Genomic DNA, 25,000 nt, shown 5'->3' on the forward strand with positions numbered 1-25,000 from the left:
TAGTTAGTATTCCTGGTTGACTGGTTCGATTCCTGCTATGGGAGAGACTTTTTTTTGGGGACTAGTGTCCACATTCCAAAGCCAACACGTGCCTTGCAGACAGAATCAGTTTAGGTTGGAACTGCTCTTTGCAGCCAAAAATGCAGACCACCAGGTTTTTTGGATATTTATTTGCACAAAAGCTTATTTGATGTCATATCTCAAACCATTCATATCTCTCACTTTTAATTCCTGGGTGTTAAGGGACTCAACAAGCCTTTATCCCTGTTTGTCATTGGAGCTCCCCTTCCATCAATTGGTGATGTTTTGCTACTGAATGGAAAAGAGCTGTGACTCTCTAGCCAAGATGGTGGCAAAATCAGTTAAGGAAACACGGTACCAGTGCCCCATGTGAGAATCGAACTCATGACCTTCAGATTACGAGACTGACGCGCTACCTGCTGCGCTAACGAGGCAAAATGCACGTAATAATCTGCGGAAGTTGCTTGTGCAAAGCAGTACACCTCTTTTTTTTCATATTGTAAGTGAGCTGGCAGTACATCTTCTCCCGTATGGTCTAGCGGTTAGGATTCCTGGTTTTCACCCAGGCGGCCCGGGTTCGACTACTGGTATGGGAACGCATCCTTTTCTGCACCGCTGCCAACATTCAAAAACTGACGCGTGTTTTTTAGTCAAACGTATTTCAAGTAGGATTTGTTTTTTTCAGGCAAAAATGCTGAACGCCCGCGTTTTGGCACTTCATTCTGACCCTTCACACAAGATTCAATTTGGATTCGTAGCTCAACTCATTCTCAACCACCCCTTTTTACACTAAAGTGTCAAGGGACTCAACAACTCATGGGTCCGGTAAGTTATTTGGATTCCCATTTCCTTTCTAATGGAAAAAGTTGTAGAATTGAATGGAAAAGTTCTAAGTTGGTGACAAAATCTCTCGAGAAAAGGAGGGAACAGTGCCCCGTGTGAGGCTCGAACTCACAACCTTCAGATTATGAGACTGACGCGCTACCTACTGCGCTAACGAGGCAAGCTGTACCTGCAGATCTGCAGAAGTTTATTGTGCATAGCAGAAAACTTTTTTTTTTCATAATGTCACTGAGACATTAGTGCATCTTTTCCCATATGGTCTAGCGGTTAGGATTCCTGGCTCTCACCCAGGTGGCCTGGGTTCGACTCCCGGTATGGGAATGCATCTTTATCTTAGCTACTGCCACCATTCAAAGACTGACACGTGTTTTTCAATCAAAAATGTTTCTGGTAGATTTTCACTTTGCAACAAAAATACTTAACATTGGCGATGCATTATGACTTTTGCAAAAGATTTCCTTTTGTTTCATAGCTTAAGCCTTTTTCAACTACACAGTTTTACACAAAAGTGTCAAGGGACTCAACAAGCCATGTGTCCTGTCTGTCATTAGGGCTCCCATGTTCTTTCTAATCGGAAACAGTTTAGAACTGAATTGGAAAGTTCAGAGTTAGTGACAAAATCTCTTGAGAAAAGGAGGATGCCACGTGTGAGCAAAAAACTCATGATCTTCAAATTATTCAACTGACGTGCCAAAAACCTTGACCATGTAGCGTGTTTCAGCTCTTGTAATGTTGATGTTTTGTATTCAAAGCAAAACACTCTTTTTTTTTTTTTTTTTTTTTTTTTTTACACCTGTCTTGCTGTTTACTGTATGCTTACACCATGTGGAGAAAGACTTAGTTAGTATTCCTGGTTGACTGGTTCGATTCCTGCTATGGGAGAGACTTTTTTTTGGGGACTAGTGTCCACATTCCAAAGCCAACACGTGCCTTGCAGACAGAATCAGTTTAGGTTGGAACTGCTCTTTGCAGCCAAAAATGCAGACCACCAGGTTTTTTGGATATTTATTTGCACAAAAGCTTATTTGATGTCATATCTCAAACCATTCATATCTCTCACTTTTAATTCCTGGGTGTTAAGGGACTCAACAAGCCTTTATCCCTGTTTGTCATTGGAGCTCCCCTTCCATCAATTGGTGATGTTTTGCTACTGAATGGAAAAGAGCTGTGACTCTCTAGCCAAGATGGTGGCAAAATCAGTTAAGGAAACACGGTACCAGTGCCCCATGTGAGAATCGAACTCATGACCTTCAGATTACGAGACTGACGCGCTACCTGCTGCGCTAACGAGGCAAAATGCACGTAATAATCTGCGGAAGTTGCTTGTGCAAAGCAGTACACCTCTTTTTTTTCATATTGTAAGTGAGCTGGCAGTACATCTTCTCCCGTATGGTCTAGCGGTTAGGATTCCTGGTTTTCACCCAGGCGGCCCGGGTTCGACTACTGGTATGGGAACGCATCCTTTTCTGCACCGCTGCCAACATTCAAAAACTGACGCGTGTTTTTTAGTCAAACGTATTTCAAGTAGGATTTGTTTTTTTCAGGCAAAAATGCTGAACGCCCGCGTTTTGGCACTTCATTCTGACCCTTCACACAAGATTCAATTTGGATTCGTAGCTCAACTCATTCTCAACCACCCCTTTTTACACTAAAGTGTCAAGGGACTCAACAACTCATGGGTCCGGTAAGTTATTTGGATTCCCATTTCCTTTCTAATGGAAAAAGTTGTAGAATTGAATGGAAAAGTTCTAAGTTGGTGACAAAATCTCTCGAGAAAAGGAGGGAACAGTGCCCCGTGTGAGGCTCGAACTCACGACCTTCAGATTATGAGACTGACGCGCTACCTACTGCGCTAACGAGGCAAGCTGTACCTGCAGATCTGCAGAAGTTTATTGTGCATAGCAGAAAACTTTTTTTTTTCATAATGTCACTGAGACATTAGTGCATCTTTTCCCATATGGTCTAGCGGTTAGGATTCCTGGCTCTCACCCAGGTGGCCTGGGTTCGACTCCCGGTATGGGAATGCATCTTTATCTTAGCTACTGCCACCATTCAAAGACTGACACGTGTTTTTCAATCAAAAATGTTTCTGGTAGATTTTCACTTTGCAACAAAAATACTTAACATTGGCGATGCATTATGACTTTTGCAAAAGATTTCCTTTTGTTTCATAGCTTAAGCCTTTTTCAACTACACAGTTTTACACAAAAGTGTCAAGGGACTCAACAAGCCATGTGTCCTGTCTGTCATTAGGGCTCCCATGTTCTTTCTAATCGGAAACAGTTTAGAACTGAATTGGAAAGTTCAGAGTTAGTGACAAAATCTCTTGAGAAAAGGAGGATGCCACGTGTGAGCAAAAAACTCATGATCTTCAAATTATTCAACTGACGTGCCAAAAACCTTGACCATGTAGCGTGTTTCAGCTCTTGTAATGTTGATGTTTTGTATTCAAAGCAAAACACTCTTTTTTTTTTTTTTTTTTTTACACCTGTCTTGCTGTTTACTGTATGCTTACACCATGTGGAGAAAGACTTAGTTAGTATTCCTGGTTGACTGGTTCGATTCCTGCTATGGGAGAGACTTTTTTTTGGGGACTAGTGTCCACATTCCAAAGCCAACACGTGCCTTGCAGACAGAATCAGTTTAGGTTGGAACTGCTCTTTGCAGCCAAAAATGCAGACCACCAGGTTTTTTGGATATTTATTTGCACAAAAGCTTATTTGATGTCATATCTCAAACCATTCATATCTCTCACTTTTAATTCCTGGGTGTTAAGGGACTCAACAAGCCTTTATCCCTGTTTGTCATTGGAGCTCCCCTTCCATCAATTGGTGATGTTTTGCTACTGAATGGAAAAGAGCTGTGACTCTCTAGCCAAGATGGTGGCAAAATCAGTTAAGGAAACACGGTACCAGTGCCCCATGTGAGAATCGAACTCATGACCTTCAGATTACGAGACTGACGCGCTACCTGCTGCGCTAACGAGGCAAAATGCACGTAATAATCTGCGGAAGTTGCTTGTGCAAAGCAGTACACCTCTTTTTTTTCATATTGTAAGTGAGCTGGCAGTACATCTTCTCCCGTATGGTCTAGCGGTTAGGATTCCTGGTTTTCACCCAGGCGGCCCGGGTTCGACTACTGGTATGGGAACGCATCCTTTTCTGCACCGCTGCCAACATTCAAAAACTGACGCGTGTTTTTTAGTCAAACGTATTTCAAGTAGGATTTGTTTTTTTCAGGCAAAAATGCTGAACGCCCGCGTTTTGGCACTTCATTCTGACCCTTCACACAAGATTCAATTTGGATTCGTAGCTCAACTCATTCTCAACCACCCCTTTTTACACTAAAGTGTCAAGGGACTCAACAACTCATGGGTCCGGTAAGTTATTTGGATTCCCATTTCCTTTCTAATGGAAAAAGTTGTAGAATTGAATGGAAAAGTTCTAAGTTGGTGACAAAATCTCTCGAGAAAAGGAGGGAACAGTGCCCCGTGTGAGGCTCGAACTCACAACCTTCAGATTATGAGACTGACGCGCTACCTACTGCGCTAACGAGGCAAGCTGTACCTGCAGATCTGCAGAAGTTTATTGTGCATAGCAGAAAACTTTTTTTTTTCATAATGTCACTGAGACATTAGTGCATCTTTTCCCATATGGTCTAGCGGTTAGGATTCCTGGCTCTCACCCAGGTGGCCTGGGTTCGACTCCCGGTATGGGAATGCATCTTTATCTTAGCTACTGCCACCATTCAAAGACTGACACGTGTTTTTCAATCAAAAATGTTTCTGGTAGATTTTCACTTTGCAACAAAAATACTTAACATTGGCGATGCATTATGACTTTTGCAAAAGATTTCCTTTTGTTTCATAGCTTAAGCCTTTTTCAACTACACAGTTTTACACAAAAGTGTCAAGGGACTCAACAAGCCATGTGTCCTGTCTGTCATTAGGGCTCCCATGTTCTTTCTAATCGGAAACAGTTTAGAACTGAATTGGAAAGTTCAGAGTTAGTGACAAAATCTCTTGAGAAAAGGAGGATGCCACGTGTGAGCAAAAAACTCATGATCTTCAAATTATTCAACTGACGTGCCAAAAACCTTGACCATGTAGCGTGTTTCAGCTCTTGTAATGTTGATGTTTTGTATTCAAAGCAAAACACTCTTTTTTTTTTTTTTTTTTTTTTTTTTTACACCTGTCTTGCTGTTTACTGTATGCTTACACCATGTGGAGAAAGACTTAGTTAGTATTCCTGGTTGACTGGTTCGATTCCTGCTATGGGAGAGACTTTTTTTTGGGGACTAGTGTCCACATTCCAAAGCCAACACGTGCCTTGCAGACAGAATCAGTTTAGGTTGGAACTGCTCTTTGCAGCCAAAAATGCAGACCACCAGGTTTTTTGGATATTTATTTGCACAAAAGCTTATTTGATGTCATATCTCAAACCATTCATATCTCTCACTTTTAATTCCTGGGTGTTAAGGGACTCAACAAGCCTTTATCCCTGTTTGTCATTGGAGCTCCCCTTCCATCAATTGGTGATGTTTTGCTACTGAATGGAAAAGAGCTGTGACTCTCTAGCCAAGATGGTGGCAAAATCAGTTAAGGAAACACGGTACCAGTGCCCCATGTGAGAATCGAACTCATGACCTTCAGATTACGAGACTGACGCGCTACCTGCTGCGCTAACGAGGCAAAATGCACGTAATAATCTGCGGAAGTTGCTTGTGCAAAGCAGTACACCTCTTTTTTTTCATATTGTAAGTGAGCTGGCAGTACATCTTCTCCCGTATGGTCTAGCGGTTAGGATTCCTGGTTTTCACCCAGGCGGCCCGGGTTCGACTACTGGTATGGGAACGCATCCTTTTCTGCACCGCTGCCAACATTCAAAAACTGACGCGTGTTTTTTAGTCAAACGTATTTCAAGTAGGATTTGTTTTTTTCAGGCAAAAATGCTGAACGCCCGCGTTTTGGCACTTCATTCTGACCCTTCACACAAGATTCAATTTGGATTCGTAGCTCAACTCATTCTCAACCACCCCTTTTTACACTAAAGTGTCAAGGGACTCAACAACTCATGGGTCCGGTAAGTTATTTGGATTCCCATTTCCTTTCTAATGGAAAAAGTTGTAGAATTGAATGGAAAAGTTCTAAGTTGGTGACAAAATCTCTCGAGAAAAGGAGGGAACAGTGCCCCGTGTGAGGCTCGAACTCACGACCTTCAGATTATGAGACTGACGCGCTACCTACTGCGCTAACGAGGCAAGCTGTACCTGCAGATCTGCAGAAGTTTATTGTGCATAGCAGAAAACTTTTTTTTTTCATAATGTCACTGAGACATTAGTGCATCTTTTCCCATATGGTCTAGCGGTTAGGATTCCTGGCTCTCACCCAGGTGGCCTGGGTTCGACTCCCGGTATGGGAATGCATCTTTATCTTAGCTACTGCCACCATTCAAAGACTGACACGTGTTTTTCAATCAAAAATGTTTCTGGTAGATTTTCACTTTGCAACAAAAATACTTAACATTGGCGATGCATTATGACTTTTGCAAAAGATTTCCTTTTGTTTCATAGCTTAAGCCTTTTTCAACTACACAGTTTTACACAAAAGTGTCAAGGGACTCAACAAGCCATGTGTCCTGTCTGTCATTAGGGCTCCCATGTTCTTTCTAATCGGAAACAGTTTAGAACTGAATTGGAAAGTTCAGAGTTAGTGACAAAATCTCTTGAGAAAAGGAGGATGCCACGTGTGAGCAAAAAACTCATGATCTTCAAATTATTCAACTGACGTGCCAAAAACCTTGACCATGTAGCGTGTTTCAGCTCTTGTAATGTTGATGTTTTGTATTCAAAGCAAAACACTCTTTTTTTTTTTTTTTTTTTTACACCTGTCTTGCTGTTTACTGTATGCTTACACCATGTGGAGAAAGACTTAGTTAGTATTCCTGGTTGACTGGTTCGATTCCTGCTATGGGAGAGACTTTTTTTTGGGGACTAGTGTCCACATTCCAAAGCCAACACGTGCCTTGCAGACAGAATCAGTTTAGGTTGGAACTGCTCTTTGCAGCCAAAAATGCAGACCACCAGGTTTTTTGGATATTTATTTGCACAAAAGCTTATTTGATGTCATATCTCAAACCATTCATATCTCTCACTTTTAATTCCTGGGTGTTAAGGGACTCAACAAGCCTTTATCCCTGTTTGTCATTGGAGCTCCCCTTCCATCAATTGGTGATGTTTTGCTACTGAATGGAAAAGAGCTGTGACTCTCTAGCCAAGATGGTGGCAAAATCAGTTAAGGAAACACGGTACCAGTGCCCCATGTGAGAATCGAACTCATGACCTTCAGATTACGAGACTGACGCGCTACCTGCTGCGCTAACGAGGCAAAATGCACGTAATAATCTGCGGAAGTTGCTTGTGCAAAGCAGTACACCTCTTTTTTTTCATATTGTAAGTGAGCTGGCAGTACATCTTCTCCCGTATGGTCTAGCGGTTAGGATTCCTGGTTTTCACCCAGGCGGCCCGGGTTCGACTACTGGTATGGGAACGCATCCTTTTCTGCACCGCTGCCAACATTCAAAAACTGACGCGTGTTTTTTAGTCAAACGTATTTCAAGTAGGATTTGTTTTTTTCAGGCAAAAATGCTGAACGCCCGCGTTTTGGCACTTCATTCTGACCCTTCACACAAGATTCAATTTGGATTCGTAGCTCAACTCATTCTCAACCACCCCTTTTTACACTAAAGTGTCAAGGGACTCAACAACTCATGGGTCCGGTAAGTTATTTGGATTCCCATTTCCTTTCTAATGGAAAAAGTTGTAGAATTGAATGGAAAAGTTCTAAGTTGGTGACAAAATCTCTCGAGAAAAGGAGGGAACAGTGCCCCGTGTGAGGCTCGAACTCACGACCTTCAGATTATGAGACTGACGCGCTACCTACTGCGCTAACGAGGCAAGCTGTACCTGCAGATCTGCAGAAGTTTATTGTGCATAGCAGAAAACTTTTTTTTTTCATAATGTCACTGAGACATTAGTGCATCTTTTCCCATATGGTCTAGCGGTTAGGATTCCTGGCTCTCACCCAGGTGGCCTGGGTTCGACTCCCGGTATGGGAATGCATCTTTATCTTAGCTACTGCCACCATTCAAAGACTGACACGTGTTTTTCAATCAAAAATGTTTCTGGTAGATTTTCACTTTGCAACAAAAATACTTAACATTGGCGATGCATTATGACTTTTGCAAAAGATTTCCTTTTGTTTCATAGCTTAAGCCTTTTTCAACTACACAGTTTTACACAAAAGTGTCAAGGGACTCAACAAGCCATGTGTCCTGTCTGTCATTAGGGCTCCCATGTTCTTTCTAATCGGAAACAGTTTAGAACTGAATTGGAAAGTTCAGAGTTAGTGACAAAATCTCTTGAGAAAAGGAGGATGCCACGTGTGAGCAAAAAACTCATGATCTTCAAATTATTCAACTGACGTGCCAAAAACCTTGACCATGTAGCGTGTTTCAGCTCTTGTAATGTTGATGTTTTGTATTCAAAGCAAAACACTCTTTTTTTTTTTTTTTTTTTTACACCTGTCTTGCTGTTTACTGTATGCTTACACCATGTGGAGAAAGACTTAGTTAGTATTCCTGGTTGACTGGTTCGATTCCTGCTATGGGAGAGACTTTTTTTTGGGGACTAGTGTCCACATTCCAAAGCCAACACGTGCCTTGCAGACAGAATCAGTTTAGGTTGGAACTGCTCTTTGCAGCCAAAAATGCAGACCACCAGGTTTTTTGGATATTTATTTGCACAAAAGCTTATTTGATGTCATATCTCAAACCATTCATATCTCTCACTTTTAATTCCTGGGTGTTAAGGGACTCAACAAGCCTTTATCCCTGTTTGTCATTGGAGCTCCCCTTCCATCAATTGGTGATGTTTTGCTACTGAATGGAAAAGAGCTGTGACTCTCTAGCCAAGATGGTGGCAAAATCAGTTAAGGAAACACGGTACCAGTGCCCCATGTGAGAATCGAACTCATGACCTTCAGATTACGAGACTGACGCGCTACCTGCTGCGCTAACGAGGCAAAATGCACGTAATAATCTGCGGAAGTTGCTTGTGCAAAGCAGTACACCTCTTTTTTTTCATATTGTAAGTGAGCTGGCAGTACATCTTCTCCCGTATGGTCTAGCGGTTAGGATTCCTGGTTTTCACCCAGGCGGCCCGGGTTCGACTACTGGTATGGGAACGCATCCTTTTCTGCACCGCTGCCAACATTCAAAAACTGACGCGTGTTTTTTAGTCAAACGTATTTCAAGTAGGATTTGTTTTTTTCAGGCAAAAATGCTGAACGCCCGCGTTTTGGCACTTCATTCTGACCCTTCACACAAGATTCAATTTGGATTCGTAGCTCAACTCATTCTCAACCACCCCTTTTTACACTAAAGTGTCAAGGGACTCAACAACTCATGGGTCCGGTAAGTTATTTGGATTCCCATTTCCTTTCTAATGGAAAAAGTTGTAGAATTGAATGGAAAAGTTCTAAGTTGGTGACAAAATCTCTCGAGAAAAGGAGGGAACAGTGCCCCGTGTGAGGCTCGAACTCACGACCTTCAGATTATGAGACTGACGCGCTACCTACTGCGCTAACGAGGCAAGCTGTACCTGCAGATCTGCAGAAGTTTATTGTGCATAGCAGAAAACTTTTTTTTTTCATAATGTCACTGAGACATTAGTGCATCTTTTCCCATATGGTCTAGCGGTTAGGATTCCTGGCTCTCACCCAGGTGGCCTGGGTTCGACTCCCGGTATGGGAATGCATCTTTATCTTAGCTACTGCCACCATTCAAAGACTGACACGTGTTTTTCAATCAAAAATGTTTCTGGTAGATTTTCACTTTGCAACAAAAATACTTAACATTGGCGATGCATTATGACTTTTGCAAAAGATTTCCTTTTGTTTCATAGCTTAAGCCTTTTTCAACTACACAGTTTTACACAAAAGTGTCAAGGGACTCAACAAGCCATGTGTCCTGTCTGTCATTAGGGCTCCCATGTTCTTTCTAATCGGAAACAGTTTAGAACTGAATTGGAAAGTTCAGAGTTAGTGACAAAATCTCTTGAGAAAAGGAGGATGCCACGTGTGAGCAAAAAACTCATGATCTTCAAATTATTCAACTGACGTGCCAAAAACCTTGACCATGTAGCGTGTTTCAGCTCTTGTAATGTTGATGTTTTGTATTCAAAGCAAAACACTCTTTTTTTTTTTTTTTTTTTTACACCTGTCTTGCTGTTTACTGTATGCTTACACCATGTGGAGAAAGACTTAGTTAGTATTCCTGGTTGACTGGTTCGATTCCTGCTATGGGAGAGACTTTTTTTTGGGGACTAGTGTCCACATTCCAAAGCCAACACGTGCCTTGCAGACAGAATCAGTTTAGGTTGGAACTGCTCTTTGCAGCCAAAAATGCAGACCACCAGGTTTTTTGGATATTTATTTGCACAAAAGCTTATTTGATGTCATATCTCAAACCATTCATATCTCTCACTTTTAATTCCTGGGTGTTAAGGGACTCAACAAGCCTTTATCCCTGTTTGTCATTGGAGCTCCCCTTCCATCAATTGGTGATGTTTTGCTACTGAATGGAAAAGAGCTGTGACTCTCTAGCCAAGATGGTGGCAAAATCAGTTAAGGAAACACGGTACCAGTGCCCCATGTGAGAATCGAACTCATGACCTTCAGATTACGAGACTGACGCGCTACCTGCTGCGCTAACGAGGCAAAATGCACGTAATAATCTGCGGAAGTTGCTTGTGCAAAGCAGTACACCTCTTTTTTTTCATATTGTAAGTGAGCTGGCAGTACATCTTCTCCCGTATGGTCTAGCGGTTAGGATTCCTGGTTTTCACCCAGGCGGCCCGGGTTCGACTACTGGTATGGGAACGCATCCTTTTCTGCACCGCTGCCAACATTCAAAAACTGACGCGTGTTTTTTAGTCAAACGTATTTCAAGTAGGATTTGTTTTTTTCAGGCAAAAATGCTGAACGCCCGCGTTTTGGCACTTCATTCTGACCCTTCACACAAGATTCAATTTGGATTCGTAGCTCAACTCATTCTCAACCACCCCTTTTTACACTAAAGTGTCAAGGGACTCAACAACTCATGGGTCCGGTAAGTTATTTGGATTCCCATTTCCTTTCTAATGGAAAAAGTTGTAGAATTGAATGGAAAAGTTCTAAGTTGGTGACAAAATCTCTCGAGAAAAGGAGGGAACAGTGCCCCGTGTGAGGCTCGAACTCACGACCTTCAGATTATGAGACTAACGCGCTACCTACTGCGCTAACGAGGCAAGCTGTACCTGCAGATCTGCAGAAGTTTATTGTGCATAGCAGAAAACTTTTTTTTTTCATAATGTCACTGAGACATTAGTGCATCTTTTCCCATATGGTCTAGCGGTTAGGATTCCTGGCTCTCACCCAGGTGGCCTGGGTTCGACTCCCGGTATGGGAATGCATCTTTATCTTAGCTACTGCCACCATTCAAAGACTGACACGTGTTTTTCAATCAAAAATGTTTCTGGTAGATTTTCACTTTGCAACAAAAATACTTAACATTGGCGATGCATTATGACTTTTGCAAAAGATTTCCTTTTGTTTCATAGCTTAAGCCTTTTTCAACTACACAGTTTTACACAAAAGTGTCAAGGGACTCAACAAGCCATGTGTCCTGTCTGTCATTAGGGCTCCCATGTTCTTTCTAATCGGAAACAGTTTAGAACTGAATTGGAAAGTTCAGAGTTAGTGACAAAATCTCTTGAGAAAAGGAGGATGCCACGTGTGAGCAAAAAACTCATGATCTTCAAATTATTCAACTGACGTGCCAAAAACCTTGACCATGTAGCGTGTTTCAGCTCTTGTAATGTTGATGTTTTGTATTCAAAGCAAAACACTCTTTTTTTTTTTTTTTTTTTTTTTTTACACCTGTCTTGCTGTTTACTGTACTGCTTACAACATGTGGAGAAAGACTTAGTTAGTATTCCTGGTTGACTGGTTCGATTCCTGCTATGGGAGAGACTTTTTTTTGGGGACTAGTGTCCACATTCCAAAGCCAACACGTGCCTTGCAGACAGAATCAGTTTAGGTTGGAACTGCTCTTTGCAGCCAAAAATGCAGACCACCAGGTTTTTTGGATATTTATTTGCACAAAAGCTTATTTGATGTCATATCTCAAACCATTCATATCTCTCACTTTTAATTCCTGGGTGTTAAGGGACTCAACAAGCCTTTATCCCTGTTTGTCATTGGAGCTCCCCTTCCATCAATTGGTGATGTTTTGCTACTGAATGGAAAAGAGCTGTGACTCTCTAGCCAAGATGGTGGCAAAATCAGTTAAGGAAACACGGTACCAGTGCCCCATGTGAGAATCGAACTCATGACCTTCAGATTACGAGACTGACGCGCTACCTGCTGCGCTAACGAGGCAAAATGCACGTAATAATCTGCGGAAGTTGCTTGTGCAAAGCAGTACACCTCTTTTTTTTCATATTGTAAGTGAGCTGGCAGTACATCTTCTCCCGTATGGTCTAGCGGTTAGGATTCCTGGTTTTCACCCAGGCGGCCCGGGTTCGACTACTGGTATGGGAACGCATCCTTTTCTGCACCGCTGCCAACATTCAAAAACTGACGCGTGTTTTTTAGTCAAACGTATTTCAAGTAGGATTTGTTTTTTTCAGGCAAAAATGCTGAACGCCCGCGTTTTGGCACTTCATTCTGACCCTTCACACAAGATTCAATTTGGATTCGTAGCTCAACTCATTCTCAACCACCCCTTTTTACACTAAAGTGTCAAGGGACTCAACAACTCATGGGTCCGGTAAGTTATTTGGATTCCCATTTCCTTTCTAATGGAAAAAGTTGTAGAATTGAATGGAAAAGTTCTAAGTTGGTGACAAAATCTCTCGAGAAAAGGAGGGAACAGTGCCCCGTGTGAGGCTCGAACTCACGACCTTCAGATTATGAGACTAACGCGCTACCTACTGCGCTAACGAGGCAAGCTGTACCTGCAGATCTGCAGAAGTTTATTGTGCATAGCAGAAAACTTTTTTTTTTCATAATGTCACTGAGACATTAGTGCATCTTTTCCCATATGGTCTAGCGGTTAGGATTCCTGGCTCTCACCCAGGTGGCCTGGGTTCGACTCCTGGTATGGGAATGCATCTTTATCTTAGCTACTGCCACCATTCAAAGACTGACACGTGTTTTTCAATCAAAAATGTTTCTGGTAGATTTTCACTTTGCAACAAAAATACTTAACATTGGCGATGCATTATGACTTTTGCAAAAGATTTCCTTTTGTTTCATAGCTTAAGCCTTTTTCAACTACACAGTTTTACACAAAAGTGTCAAGGGACTCAACAAGCCATGTGTCCTGTCTGTCATTAGGGCTCCCATGTTCTTTCTAATCGGAAACAGTTTAGAACTGAATTGGAAAGTTCAGAGTTAGTGACAAAATCTCTTGAGAAAAGGAGGATGCCACGTGTGAGCAAAAAACTCATGATCTTCAAATTATTCAACTGACGTGCCAAAAACCTTGACCATGTAGCGTGTTTCAGCTCTTGTAATGTTGATGTTTTGTATTCAAAGCAAAACACTCTTTTTTTTTTTTTTTTTTTTTTTTTACACCTGTCTTGCTGTTTACTGTACTGCTTACAACATGTGGAGAAAGACTTAGTTAGTATTCCTGGTTGACTGGTTCGATTCCTGCTATGGGAGAGACTTTTTTTTGGGGACTAGTGTCCACATTCCAAAGCCAACACGTGCCTTGCAGACAGAATCAGTTTAGGTTGGAACTGCTCTTTGCAGCCAAAAATGCAGACCACCAGGTTTTTTGGATATTTATTTGCACAAAAGCTTATTTGATGTCATATCTCAAACCATTCATATCTCTCACTTTTAATTCCTGGGTGTTAAGGGACTCAACAAGCCTTTATCCCTGTTTGTCATTGGAGCTCCCCTTCCATCAATTGGTGATGTTTTGCTACTGAATGGAAAAGAGCTGTGACTCTCTAGCCAAGATGGTGGCAAAATCAGTTAAGGAAACACGGTACCAGTGCCCCATGTGAGAATCGAACTCATGACCTTCAGATTACGAGACTGACGCGCTACCTGCTGCGCTAACGAGGCAAAATGCACGTAATAATCTGCGGAAGTTGCTTGTGCAAAGCAGTACACCTCTTTTTTTTCATATTGTAAGTGAGCTGGCAGTACATCTTCTCCCGTATGGTCTAGCGGTTAGGATTCCTGGTTTTCACCCAGGCGGCCCGGGTTCGACTACTGGTATGGGAACGCATCCTTTTCTGCACCGCTGCCAACATTCAAAAACTGACGCGTGTTTTTTAGTCAAACGTATTTCAAGTAGGATTTGTTTTTTTCAGGCAAAAATGCTGAACGCCCGCGTTTTGGCACTTCATTCTGACCCTTCACACAAGATTCAATTTGGATTCGTAGCTCAACTCATTCTCAACCACCCCTTTTTACACTAAAGTGTCAAGGGACTCAACAACTCATGGGTCCGGTAAGTTATTTGGATTCCCATTTCCTTTCTAATGGAAAAAGTTGTAGAATTGAATGGAAAAGTTCTAAGTTGGTGACAAAATCTCTCGAGAAAAGGAGGGAACAGTGCCCCGTGTGAGGCTCGAACTCACAACCTTCAGATTATGAGACTGACGCGCTACCTACTGCGCTAACGAGGCAAGCTGTACCTGCAGATCTGCAGAAGTTTATTGTGCATAGCAGAAAACTTTTTTTTTTCATAATGTCACTGAGACATTAGTGCATCTTTTCCCATATGGTCTAGCGGTTAGGATTCCTGGCTCTCACCCAGGTGGCCTGGGTTCGACTCCCGGTATGGGAATGCATCTTTATCTTAGCTACTGCCACCATTCAAAGACTGACACGTGTTTTTCAATCAAAAATGTTTCTGGTAGATTTTCACTTTGCAACAAAAATACTTAACATTGGCGATGCATTATGACTTTTGCAAAAGATTTCCTTTTGTTTCATAGCTTAAGCCTTTTTCAACTACACAGTTTTACACAAAAGTGTCAAGGGACTCAACAAGCCATGTGTCCTGTCTGTCATTAGGGCTCCCATGTTCTTTCTAATCGGAAACAGTTTAGAACTGAATTGGAAAGTTCAGAGTTAGTGACAAAATCTCTTGAGAAAAGGAGGATGCCACGTGTGAGCAAAAAACTCATGATCTTCAAATTATTCAACTGACGTGCCAAAAACCTTGACCATGTAGCGTGTTTCAGCTCTTGTAATGTTGATGTTTTGTATTCAAAGCAAAACACTCTTTTTTTTTTTTTTTTTTTTTTTTTTTTACACCTGTCTTGCTGTTTACTGTATGCTTACACCATGTGGAGAAAGACTTAGTTAGTATTCCTGGTTGACTGGTTCGATTCCTGCTATGGGAGAGACTTTTTTTTGGGGACTAGTGTCCACATTCCAAAGCCAACACGTGCCTTGCAGACAGAATCAGTTTAGGTTGGAACTGCTCTTTGCAGCCAAAAATGCAGACCACCAGGTTTTTTGGATATTTATTTGCACAAAAGCTTATTTGATGTCATATCTCAAACCATTCATATCTCTCACTTTTAATTCCTGGGTGTTAAGGGACTCAACAAGCCTTTATCCCTGTTTGTCATTGGAGCTCCCCTTCCATCAATTGGTGATGTTTTGCTACTGAATGGAAAAGAGCTGTGACTCTCTAGCCAAGATGGTGGCAAAATCAGTTAAGGAAACACGGTACCAGTGCCCCATGTGAGAATCGAACTCATGACCTTCAGATTACGAGACTGACGCGCTACCTGCTGCGCTAACGAGGCAAAATGCACGTAATAATCTGCGGAAGTTGCTTGTGCAAAGCAGTACACCTCTTTTTTTTCATATTGTAAGTGAGCTGGCAGTACATCTTCTCCCGTATGGTCTAGCGGTTAGGATTCCTGGTTTTCACCCAGGCGGCCCGGGTTCGACTACTGGTATGGGAACGCATCCTTTTCTGCACCGCTGCCAACATTCAAAAACTGACGCGTGTTTTTTAGTCAAACGTATTTCAAGTAGGATTTGTTTTTTTCAGGCAAAAATGCTGAACGCCCGCGTTTTGGCACTTCATTCTGACCCTTCACACAAGATTCAATTTGGATTCGTAGCTCAACTCATTCTCAACCACCCCTTTTTACACTAAAGTGTCAAGGGACTCAACAACTCATGGGTCCGGTAAGTTATTTGGATTCCCATTTCCTTTCTAATGGAAAAAGTTGTAGAATTGAATGGAAAAGTTCTAAGTTGGTGACAAAATCTCTCGAGAAAAGGAGGGAACAGTGCCCCGTGTGAGGCTCGAACTCACAACCTTCAGATTATGAGACTGACGCGCTACCTACTGCGCTAACGAGGCAAGCTGTACCTGCAGATCTGCAGAAGTTTATTGTGCATAGCAGAAAACTTTTTTTTTTCATAATGTCACTGAGACATTAGTGCATCTTTTCCCATATGGTCTAGCGGTTAGGATTCCTGGCTCTCACCCAGGTGGCCTGGGTTCGACTCCCGGTATGGGAATGCATCTTTATCTTAGCTACTGCCACCATTCAAAGACTGACACGTGTTTTTCAATCAAAAATGTTTCTGGTAGATTTTCACTTTGCAACAAAAATACTTAACATTGGCGATGCATTATGACTTTTGCAAAAGATTTCCTTTTGTTTCATAGCTTAAGCCTTTTTCAACTACACAGTTTTACACAAAAGTGTCAAGGGACTCAACAAGCCATGTGTCCTGTCTGTCATTAGGGCTCCCATGTTCTTTCTAATCGGAAACAGTTTAGAACTGAATTGGAAAGTTCAGAGTTAGTGACAAAATCTCTTGAGAAAAGGAGGATGCCACGTGTGAGCAAAAAACTCATGATCTTCAAATTATTCAACTGACGTGCCAAAAACCTTGACCATGTAGCGTGTTTCAGCTCTTGTAATGTTGATGTTTTGTATTCAAAGCAAAACACTCTTTTTTTTTTTTTTTTTTTTTTTTTTTACACCTGTCTTGCTGTTTACTGTATGCTTACACCATGTGGAGAAAGACTTAGTTAGTATTCCTGGTTGACTGGTTCGATTCCTGCTATGGGAGAGACTTTTTTTTGGGGACTAGTGTCCACATTCCAAAGCCAACACGTGCCTTGCAGACAGAATCAGTTTAGGTTGGAACTGCTCTTTGCAGCCAAAAATGCAGACCACCAGGTTTTTTGGATATTTATTTGCACAAAAGCTTATTTGATGTCATATCTCAAACCATTCATATCTCTCACTTTTAATTCCTGGGTGTTAAGGGACTCAACAAGCCTTTATCCCTGTTTGTCATTGGAGCTCCCCTTCCATCAATTGGTGATGTTTTGCTACTGAATGGAAAAGAGCTGTGACTCTCTAGCCAAGATGGTGGCAAAATCAGTTAAGGAAACACGGTACCAGTGCCCCATGTGAGAATCGAACTCATGACCTTCAGATTACGAGACTGACGCGCTACCTGCTGCGCTAACGAGGCAAAATGCACGTAATAATCTGCGGAAGTTGCTTGTGCAAAGCAGTACACCTCTTTTTTTTCATATTGTAAGTGAGCTGGCAGTACATCTTCTCCCGTATGGTCTAGCGGTTAGGATTCCTGGTTTTCACCCAGGCGGCCCGGGTTCGACTACTGGTATGGGAACGCATCCTTTTCTGCACCGCTGCCAACATTCAAAAACTGACGCGTGTTTTTTAGTCAAACGTATTTCAAGTAGGATTTGTTTTTTTCAGGCAAAAATGCTGAACGCCCGCGTTTTGGCACTTCATTCTGACCCTTCACACAAGATTCAATTTGGATTCGTAGCTCAACTCATTCTCAACCACCCCTTTTTACACTAAAGTGTCAAGGGACTCAACAACTCATGGGTCCGGTAAGTTATTTGGATTCCCATTTCCTTTCTAATGGAAAAAGTTGTAGAATTGAATGGAAAAGTTCTAAGTTGGTGACAAAATCTCTCGAGAAAAGGAGGGAACAGTGCCCCGTGTGAGGCTCGAACTCACGACCTTCAGATTATGAGACTGACGCGCTACCTACTGCGCTAACGAGGCAAGCTGTACCTGCAGATCTGCAGAAGTTTATTGTGCATAGCAGAAAACTTTTTTTTTTCATAATGTCACTGAGACATTAGTGCATCTTTTCCCATATGGTCTAGCGGTTAGGATTCCTGGCTCTCACCCAGGTGGCCTGGGTTCGACTCCCGGTATGGGAATGCATCTTTATCTTAGCTACTGCCACCATTCAAAGACTGACACGTGTTTTTCAATCAAAAATGTTTCTGGTAGATTTTCACTTTGCAACAAAAATACTTAACATTGGCGATGCATTATGACTTTTGCAAAAGATTTCCTTTTGTTTCATAGCTTAAGCCTTTTTCAACTACACAGTTTTACACAAAAGTGTCAAGGGACTCAACAAGCCATGTGTCCTGTCTGTCATTAGGGCTCCCATGTTCTTTCTAATCGGAAACAGTTTAGAACTGAATTGGAAAGTTCAGAGTTAGTGACAAAATCTCTTGAGAAAAGGAGGATGCCACGTGTGAGCAAAAAACTCATGATCTTCAAATTATTCAACTGACGTGCCAAAAACCTTGACCATGTAGCGTGTTTCAGCTCTTGTAATGTTGATGTTTTGTATTCAAAGCAAAACACTCTTTTTTTTTTTTTTTTTTTTACACCTGTCTTGCTGTTTACTGTATGCTTACACCATGTGGAGAAAGACTTAGTTAGTATTCCTGGTTGACTGGTTCGATTCCTGCTATGGGAGAGACTTTTTTTTGGGGACTAGTGTCCACATTCCAAAGCCAACACGTGCCTTGCAGACAGAATCAGTTTAGGTTGGAACTGCTCTTTGCAGCCAAAAATGCAGACCACCAGGTTTTTTGGATATTTATTTGCACAAAAGCTTATTTGATGTCATATCTCAAACCATTCATATCTCTCACTTTTAATTCCTGGGTGTTAAGGGACTCAACAAGCCTTTATCCCTGTTTGTCATTGGAGCTCCCCTTCCATCAATTGGTGATGTTTTGCTACTGAATGGAAAAGAGCTGTGACTCTCTAGCCAAGATGGTGGCAAAATCAGTTAAGGAAACACGGTACCAGTGCCCCATGTGAGAATCGAACTCATGACCTTCAGATTACGAGACTGACGCGCTACCTGCTGCGCTAACGAGGCAAAATGCACGTAATAATCTGCGGAAGTTGCTTGTGCAAAGCAGTACACCTCTTTTTTTTCATATTGTAAGTGAGCTGGCAGTACATCTTCTCCCGTATGGTCTAGCGGTTAGGATTCCTGGTTTTCACCCAGGCGGCCCGGGTTCGACTACTGGTATGGGAACGCATCCTTTTCTGCACCGCTGCCAACATTCAAAAACTGACGCGTGTTTTTTAGTCAAACGTATTTCAAGTAGGATTTGTTTTTTTCAGGCAAAAATGCTGAACGCCCGCGTTTTGGCACTTCATTCTGACCCTTCACACAAGATTCAATTTGGATTCGTAGCTCAACTCATTCTCAACCACCCCTTTTTACACTAAAGTGTCAAGGGACTCAACAACTCATGGGTCCGGTAAGTTATTTGGATTCCCATTTCCTTTCTAATGGAAAAAGTTGTAGAATTGAATGGAAAAGTTCTAAGTTGGTGACAAAATCTCTCGAGAAAAGGAGGGAACAGTGCCCCGTGTGAGGCTCGAACTCACGACCTTCAGATTATGAGACTGACGCGCTACCTACTGCGCTAACGAGGCAAGCTGTACCTGCAGATCTGCAGAAGTTTATTGTGCATAGCAGAAAACTTTTTTTTTTCATAATGTCACTGAGACATTAGTGCATCTTTTCCCATATGGTCTAGCGGTTAGGATTCCTGGCTCTCACCCAGGTGGCCTGGGTTCGACTCCCGGTATGGGAATGCATCTTTATCTTAGCTACTGCCACCATTCAAAGACTGACACGTGTTTTTCAATCAAAAATGTTTCTGGTAGATTTTCACTTTGCAACAAAAATACTTAACATTGGCGATGCATTATGACTTTTGCAAAAGATTTCCTTTTGTTTCATAGCTTAAGCCTTTTTCAACTACACAGTTTTACACAAAAGTGTCAAGGGACTCAACAAGCCATGTGTCCTGTCTGTCATTAGGGCTCCCATGTTCTTTCTAATCGGAAACAGTTTAGAACTGAATTGGAAAGTTCAGAGTTAGTGACAAAATCTCTTGAGAAAAGGAGGATGCCACGTGTGAGCAAAAAACTCATGATCTTCAAATTATTCAACTGACGTGCCAAAAACCTTGACCATGTAGCGTGTTTCAGCTCTTGTAATGTTGATGTTTTGTATTCAAAGCAAAACACTCTTTTTTTTTTTTTTTTTTTTACACCTGTCTTGCTGTTTACTGTATGCTTACACCATGTGGAGAAAGACTTAGTTAGTATTCCTGGTTGACTGGTTCGATTCCTGCTATGGGAGAGACTTTTTTTTGGGGACTAGTGTCCACATTCCAAAGCCAACACGTGCCTTGCAGACAGAATCAGTTTAGGTTGGAACTGCTCTTTGCAGCCAAAAATGCAGACCACCAGGTTTTTTGGATATTTATTTGCACAAAAGCTTATTTGATGTCATATCTCAAACCATTCATATCTCTCACTTTTAATTCCTGGGTGTTAAGGGACTCAACAAGCCTTTATCCCTGTTTGTCATTGGAGCTCCCCTTCCATCAATTGGTGATGTTTTGCTACTGAATGGAAAAGAGCTGTGACTCTCTAGCCAAGATGGTGGCAAAATCAGTTAAGGAAACACGGTACCAGTGCCCCATGTGAGAATCGAACTCATGACCTTCAGATTACGAGACTGACGCGCTACCTGCTGCGCTAACGAGGCAAAATGCACGTAATAATCTGCGGAAGTTGCTTGTGCAAAGCAGTACACCTCTTTTTTTTCATATTGTAAGTGAGCTGGCAGTACATCTTCTCCCGTATGGTCTAGCGGTTAGGATTCCTGGTTTTCACCCAGGCGGCCCGGGTTCGACTACTGGTATGGGAACGCATCCTTTTCTGCACCGCTGCCAACATTCAAAAACTGACGCGTGTTTTTTAGTCAAACGTATTTCAAGTAGGATTTGTTTTTTTCAGGCAAAAATGCTGAACGCCCGCGTTTTGGCACTTCATTCTGACCCTTCACACAAGATTCAATTTGGATTCGTAGCTCAACTCATTCTCAACCACCCCTTTTTACACTAAAGTGTCAAGGGACTCAACAACTCATGGGTCCGGTAAGTTATTTGGATTCCCATTTCCTTTCTAATGGAAAAAGTTGTAGAATTGAATGGAAAAGTTCTAAGTTGGTGACAAAATCTCTCGAGAAAAGGAGGGAACAGTGCCCCGTGTGAGGCTCGAACTCACGACCTTCAGATTATGAGACTGACGCGCTACCTACTGCGCTAACGAGGCAAGCTGTACCTGCAGATCTGCAGAAGTTTATTGTGCATAGCAGAAAACTTTTTTTTTTCATAATGTCACTGAGACATTAGTGCATCTTTTCCCATATGGTCTAGCGGTTAGGATTCCTGGCTCTCACCCAGGTGGCCTGGGTTCGACTCCCGGTATGGGAATGCATCTTTATCTTAGCTACTGCCACCATTCAAAGACTGACACGTGTTTTTCAATCAAAAATGTTTCTGGTAGATTTTCACTTTGCAACAAAAATACTTAACATTGGCGATGCATTATGACTTTTGCAAAAGATTTCCTTTTGTTTCATAGCTTAAGCCTTTTTCAACTACACAGTTTTACACAAAAGTGTCAAGGGACTCAACAAGCCATGTGTCCTGTCTGTCATTAGGGCTCCCATGTTCTTTCTAATCGGAAACAGTTTAGAACTGAATTGGAAAGTTCAGAGTTAGTGACAAAATCTCTTGAGAAAAGGAGGATGCCACGTGTGAGCAAAAAACTCATGATCTTCAAATTATTCAACTGACGTGCCAAAAACCTTGACCATGTAGCGTGTTTCAGCTCTTGTAATGTTGATGTTTTGTATTCAAAGCAAAACACTCTTTTTTTTTTTTTTTTTTTTACACCTGTCTTGCTGTTTACTGTATGCTTACACCATGTGGAGAAAGACTTAGTTAGTATTCCTGGTTGACTGGTTCGATTCCTGCTATGGGAGAGACTTTTTTTTGGGGACTAGTGTCCACATTCCAAAGCCAACACGTGCCTTGCAGACAGAATCAGTTTAGGTTGGAACTGCTCTTTGCAGCCAAAAATGCAGACCACCAGGTTTTTTGGATATTTATTTGCACAAAAGCTTATTTGATGTCATATCTCAAACCATTCATATCTCTCACTTTTAATTCCTGGGTGTTAAGGGACTCAACAAGCCTTTATCCCTGTTTGTCATTGGAGCTCCCCTTCCATCAATTGGTGATGTTTTGCTACTGAATGGAAAAGAGCTGTGACTCTCTAGCCAAGATGGTGGCAAAATCAGTTAAGGAAACACGGTACCAGTGCCCCATGTGAGAATCGAACTCATGACCTTCAGATTACGAGACTGACGCGCTACCTGCTGCGCTAACGAGGCAAAATGCACGTAATAATCTGCGGAAGTTGCTTGTGCAAAGCAGTACACCTCTTTTTTTTCATATTGTAAGTGAGCTGGCAGTACATCTTCTCCCGTATGGTCTAGCGGTTAGGATTCCTGGTTTTCACCCAGGCGGCCCGGGTTCGACTACTGGTATGGGAACGCATCCTTTTCTGCACCGCTGCCAACATTCAAAAACTGACGCGTGTTTTTTAGTCAAACGTATTTCAAGTAGGATTTGTTTTTTTCAGGCAAAAATGCTGAACGCCCGCGTTTTGGCACTTCATTCTGACCCTTCACACAAGATTCAATTTGGATTCGTAGCTCAACTCATTCTCAACCACCCCTTTTTACACTAAAGTGTCAAGGGACTCAACAACTCATGGGTCCGGTAAGTTATTTGGATTCCCATTTCCTTTCTAATGGAAAAAGTTGTAGAATTGAATGGAAAAGTTCTAAGTTGGTGACAAAATCTCTCGAGAAAAGGAGGGAACAGTGCCCCGTGTGAGGCTCGAACTCACGACCTTCAGATTATGAGACTAACGCGCTACCTACTGCGCTAACGAGGCAAGCTGTACCTGCAGATCTGCAGAAGTTTATTGTGCATAGCAGAAAACTTTTTTTTTTCATAATGTCACTGAGACATTAGTGCATCTTTTCCCATATGGTCTAGCGGTTAGGATTCCTGGCTCTCACCCAGGTGGCCTGGGTTCGACTCCCGGTATGGGAATGCATCTTTATCTTAGCTACTGCCACCATTCAAAGACTGACACGTGTTTTTCAATCAAAAATGTTTCTGGTAGATTTTCACTTTGCAACAAAAATACTTAACATTGGCGATGCATTATGACTTTTGCAAAAGATTTCCTTTTGTTTCATAGCTTAAGCCTTTTTCAACTACACAGTTTTACACAAAAGTGTCAAGGGACTCAACAAGCCATGTGTCCTGTCTGTCATTAGGGCTCCCATGTTCTTTCTAATCGGAAACAGTTTAGAACTGAATTGGAAAGTTCAGAGTTAGTGACAAAATCTCTTGAGAAAAGGAGGATGCCACGTGTGAGCAAAAAACTCATGATCTTCAAATTATTCAACTGACGTGCCAAAAACCTTGACCATGTAGCGTGTTTCAGCTCTTGTAATGTTGATGTTTTGTATTCAAAGCAAAACACTCTTTTTTTTTTTTTTTTTTTTTTTTTACACCTGTCTTGCTGTTTACTGTACTGCTTACAACATGTGGAGAAAGACTTAGTTAGTATTCCTGGTTGACTGGTTCGATTCCTGCTATGGGAGAGACTTTTTTTTGGGGACTAGTGTCCACATTCCAAAGCCAACACGTGCCTTGCAGACAGAATCAGTTTAGGTTGGAACTGCTCTTTGCAGCCAAAAATGCAGACCACCAGGTTTTTTGGATATTTATTTGCACAAAAGCTTATTTGATGTCATATCTCAAACCATTCATATCTCTCACTTTTAATTCCTGGGTGTTAAGGGACTCAACAAGCCTTTATCCCTGTTTGTCATTGGAGCTCCCCTTCCATCAATTGGTGATGTTTTGCTACTGAATGGAAAAGAGCTGTGACTCTCTAGCCAAGATGGTGGCAAAATCAGTTAAGGAAACACGGTACCAGTGCCCCATGTGAGAATCGAACTCATGACCTTCAGATTACGAGACTGACGCGCTACCTGCTGCGCTAACGAGGCAAAATGCACGTAATAATCTGCGGAAGTTGCTTGTGCAAAGCAGTACACCTCTTTTTTTTCATATTGTAAGTGAGCTGGCAGTACATCTTCTCCCGTATGGTCTAGCGGTTAGGATTCCTGGTTTTCACCCAGGCGGCCCGGGTTCGACTACTGGTATGGGAACGCATCCTTTTCTGCACCGCTGCCAACATTCAAAAACTGACGCGTGTTTTTTAGTCAAACGTATTTCAAGTAGGATTTGTTTTTTTCAGGCAAAAATGCTGAACGCCCGCGTTTTGGCACTTCATTCTGACCCTTCACACAAGATTCAATTTGGATTCGTAGCTCAACTCATTCTCAACCACCCCTTTTTACACTAAAGTGTCAAGGGACTCAACAACTCATGGGTCCGGTAAGTTATTTGGATTCCCATTTCCTTTCTAATGGAAAAAGTTGTAGAATTGAATGGAAAAGTTCTAAGTTGGTGACAAAATCTCTCGAGAAAAGGAGGGAACAGTGCCCCGTGTGAGGCTCGAACTCACGACCTTCAGATTATGAGACTGACGCGCTACCTACTGCGCTAACGAGGCAAGCTGTACCTGCAGATCTGCAGAAGTTTATTGTGCATAGCAGAAAACTTTTTTTTTTCATAATGTCACTGAGACATTAGTGCATCTTTTCCCATATGGTCTAGCGGTTAGGATTCCTGGCTCTCACCCAGGTGGCCTGGGTTCGACTCCCGGTATGGGAATGCATCTTTATCTTAGCTACTGCCACCATTCAAAGACT

At 42.0% G+C, this 25,000-nt stretch overlaps 12 non-coding genes across 12 annotated transcripts; all 12 read right to left on the reverse strand.

Annotated features, from left to right (window-relative positions):
- Positions 1 to 951: 951 nt before the first annotated feature.
- TRNAM-CAU (transfer RNA methionine (anticodon CAU)) lies at positions 952 to 1,024 on the reverse strand. The gene has a single exon. It is a non-coding gene; the product is annotated as a tRNA-Met (tRNA).
- Positions 1,025 to 2,653: 1,629 nt separating this feature from the next.
- TRNAM-CAU (transfer RNA methionine (anticodon CAU)) lies at positions 2,654 to 2,726 on the reverse strand. The gene has a single exon. It is a non-coding gene; the product is annotated as a tRNA-Met (tRNA).
- A 1,622-nt stretch (positions 2,727 to 4,348) lies between these two features.
- TRNAM-CAU (transfer RNA methionine (anticodon CAU)) lies at positions 4,349 to 4,421 on the reverse strand. Its single transcript has one exon. It is a non-coding gene; the product is annotated as a tRNA-Met (tRNA).
- Positions 4,422 to 6,050: 1,629 nt separating this feature from the next.
- On the reverse strand, positions 6,051 to 6,123 carry TRNAM-CAU (transfer RNA methionine (anticodon CAU)). Its single transcript has one exon. It is a non-coding gene; the product is annotated as a tRNA-Met (tRNA).
- Positions 6,124 to 7,745: 1,622 nt separating this feature from the next.
- On the reverse strand, positions 7,746 to 7,818 carry TRNAM-CAU (transfer RNA methionine (anticodon CAU)). The gene has a single exon. It is a non-coding gene; the product is annotated as a tRNA-Met (tRNA).
- A 1,622-nt stretch (positions 7,819 to 9,440) lies between these two features.
- On the reverse strand, positions 9,441 to 9,513 carry TRNAM-CAU (transfer RNA methionine (anticodon CAU)). The gene has a single exon. It is a non-coding gene; the product is annotated as a tRNA-Met (tRNA).
- Positions 9,514 to 14,537: 5,024 nt separating this feature from the next.
- TRNAM-CAU (transfer RNA methionine (anticodon CAU)) lies at positions 14,538 to 14,610 on the reverse strand. Its single transcript has one exon. It is a non-coding gene; the product is annotated as a tRNA-Met (tRNA).
- A 1,630-nt stretch (positions 14,611 to 16,240) lies between these two features.
- TRNAM-CAU (transfer RNA methionine (anticodon CAU)) lies at positions 16,241 to 16,313 on the reverse strand. The gene has a single exon. It is a non-coding gene; the product is annotated as a tRNA-Met (tRNA).
- Positions 16,314 to 17,942: 1,629 nt separating this feature from the next.
- Positions 17,943 to 18,015, reverse strand: TRNAM-CAU (transfer RNA methionine (anticodon CAU)). Its single transcript has one exon. It is a non-coding gene; the product is annotated as a tRNA-Met (tRNA).
- Positions 18,016 to 19,637: 1,622 nt separating this feature from the next.
- TRNAM-CAU (transfer RNA methionine (anticodon CAU)) lies at positions 19,638 to 19,710 on the reverse strand. The gene has a single exon. It is a non-coding gene; the product is annotated as a tRNA-Met (tRNA).
- A 1,622-nt stretch (positions 19,711 to 21,332) lies between these two features.
- On the reverse strand, positions 21,333 to 21,405 carry TRNAM-CAU (transfer RNA methionine (anticodon CAU)). The gene has a single exon. It is a non-coding gene; the product is annotated as a tRNA-Met (tRNA).
- Positions 21,406 to 24,728: 3,323 nt separating this feature from the next.
- Positions 24,729 to 24,801, reverse strand: TRNAM-CAU (transfer RNA methionine (anticodon CAU)). The gene has a single exon. It is a non-coding gene; the product is annotated as a tRNA-Met (tRNA).
- Positions 24,802 to 25,000: the final 199 nt, after the last annotated feature.

This window comes from Phyllobates terribilis, unplaced genomic scaffold, assembly GCF_046119375.1.
Source record: "Phyllobates terribilis strain yellow unplaced genomic scaffold, ASM4611937v1 Scaffold_11__3_contigs__length_659146591, whole genome shotgun sequence".
NCBI lineage: Eukaryota > Metazoa > Chordata > Amphibia > Anura > Dendrobatidae > Phyllobates > Phyllobates terribilis.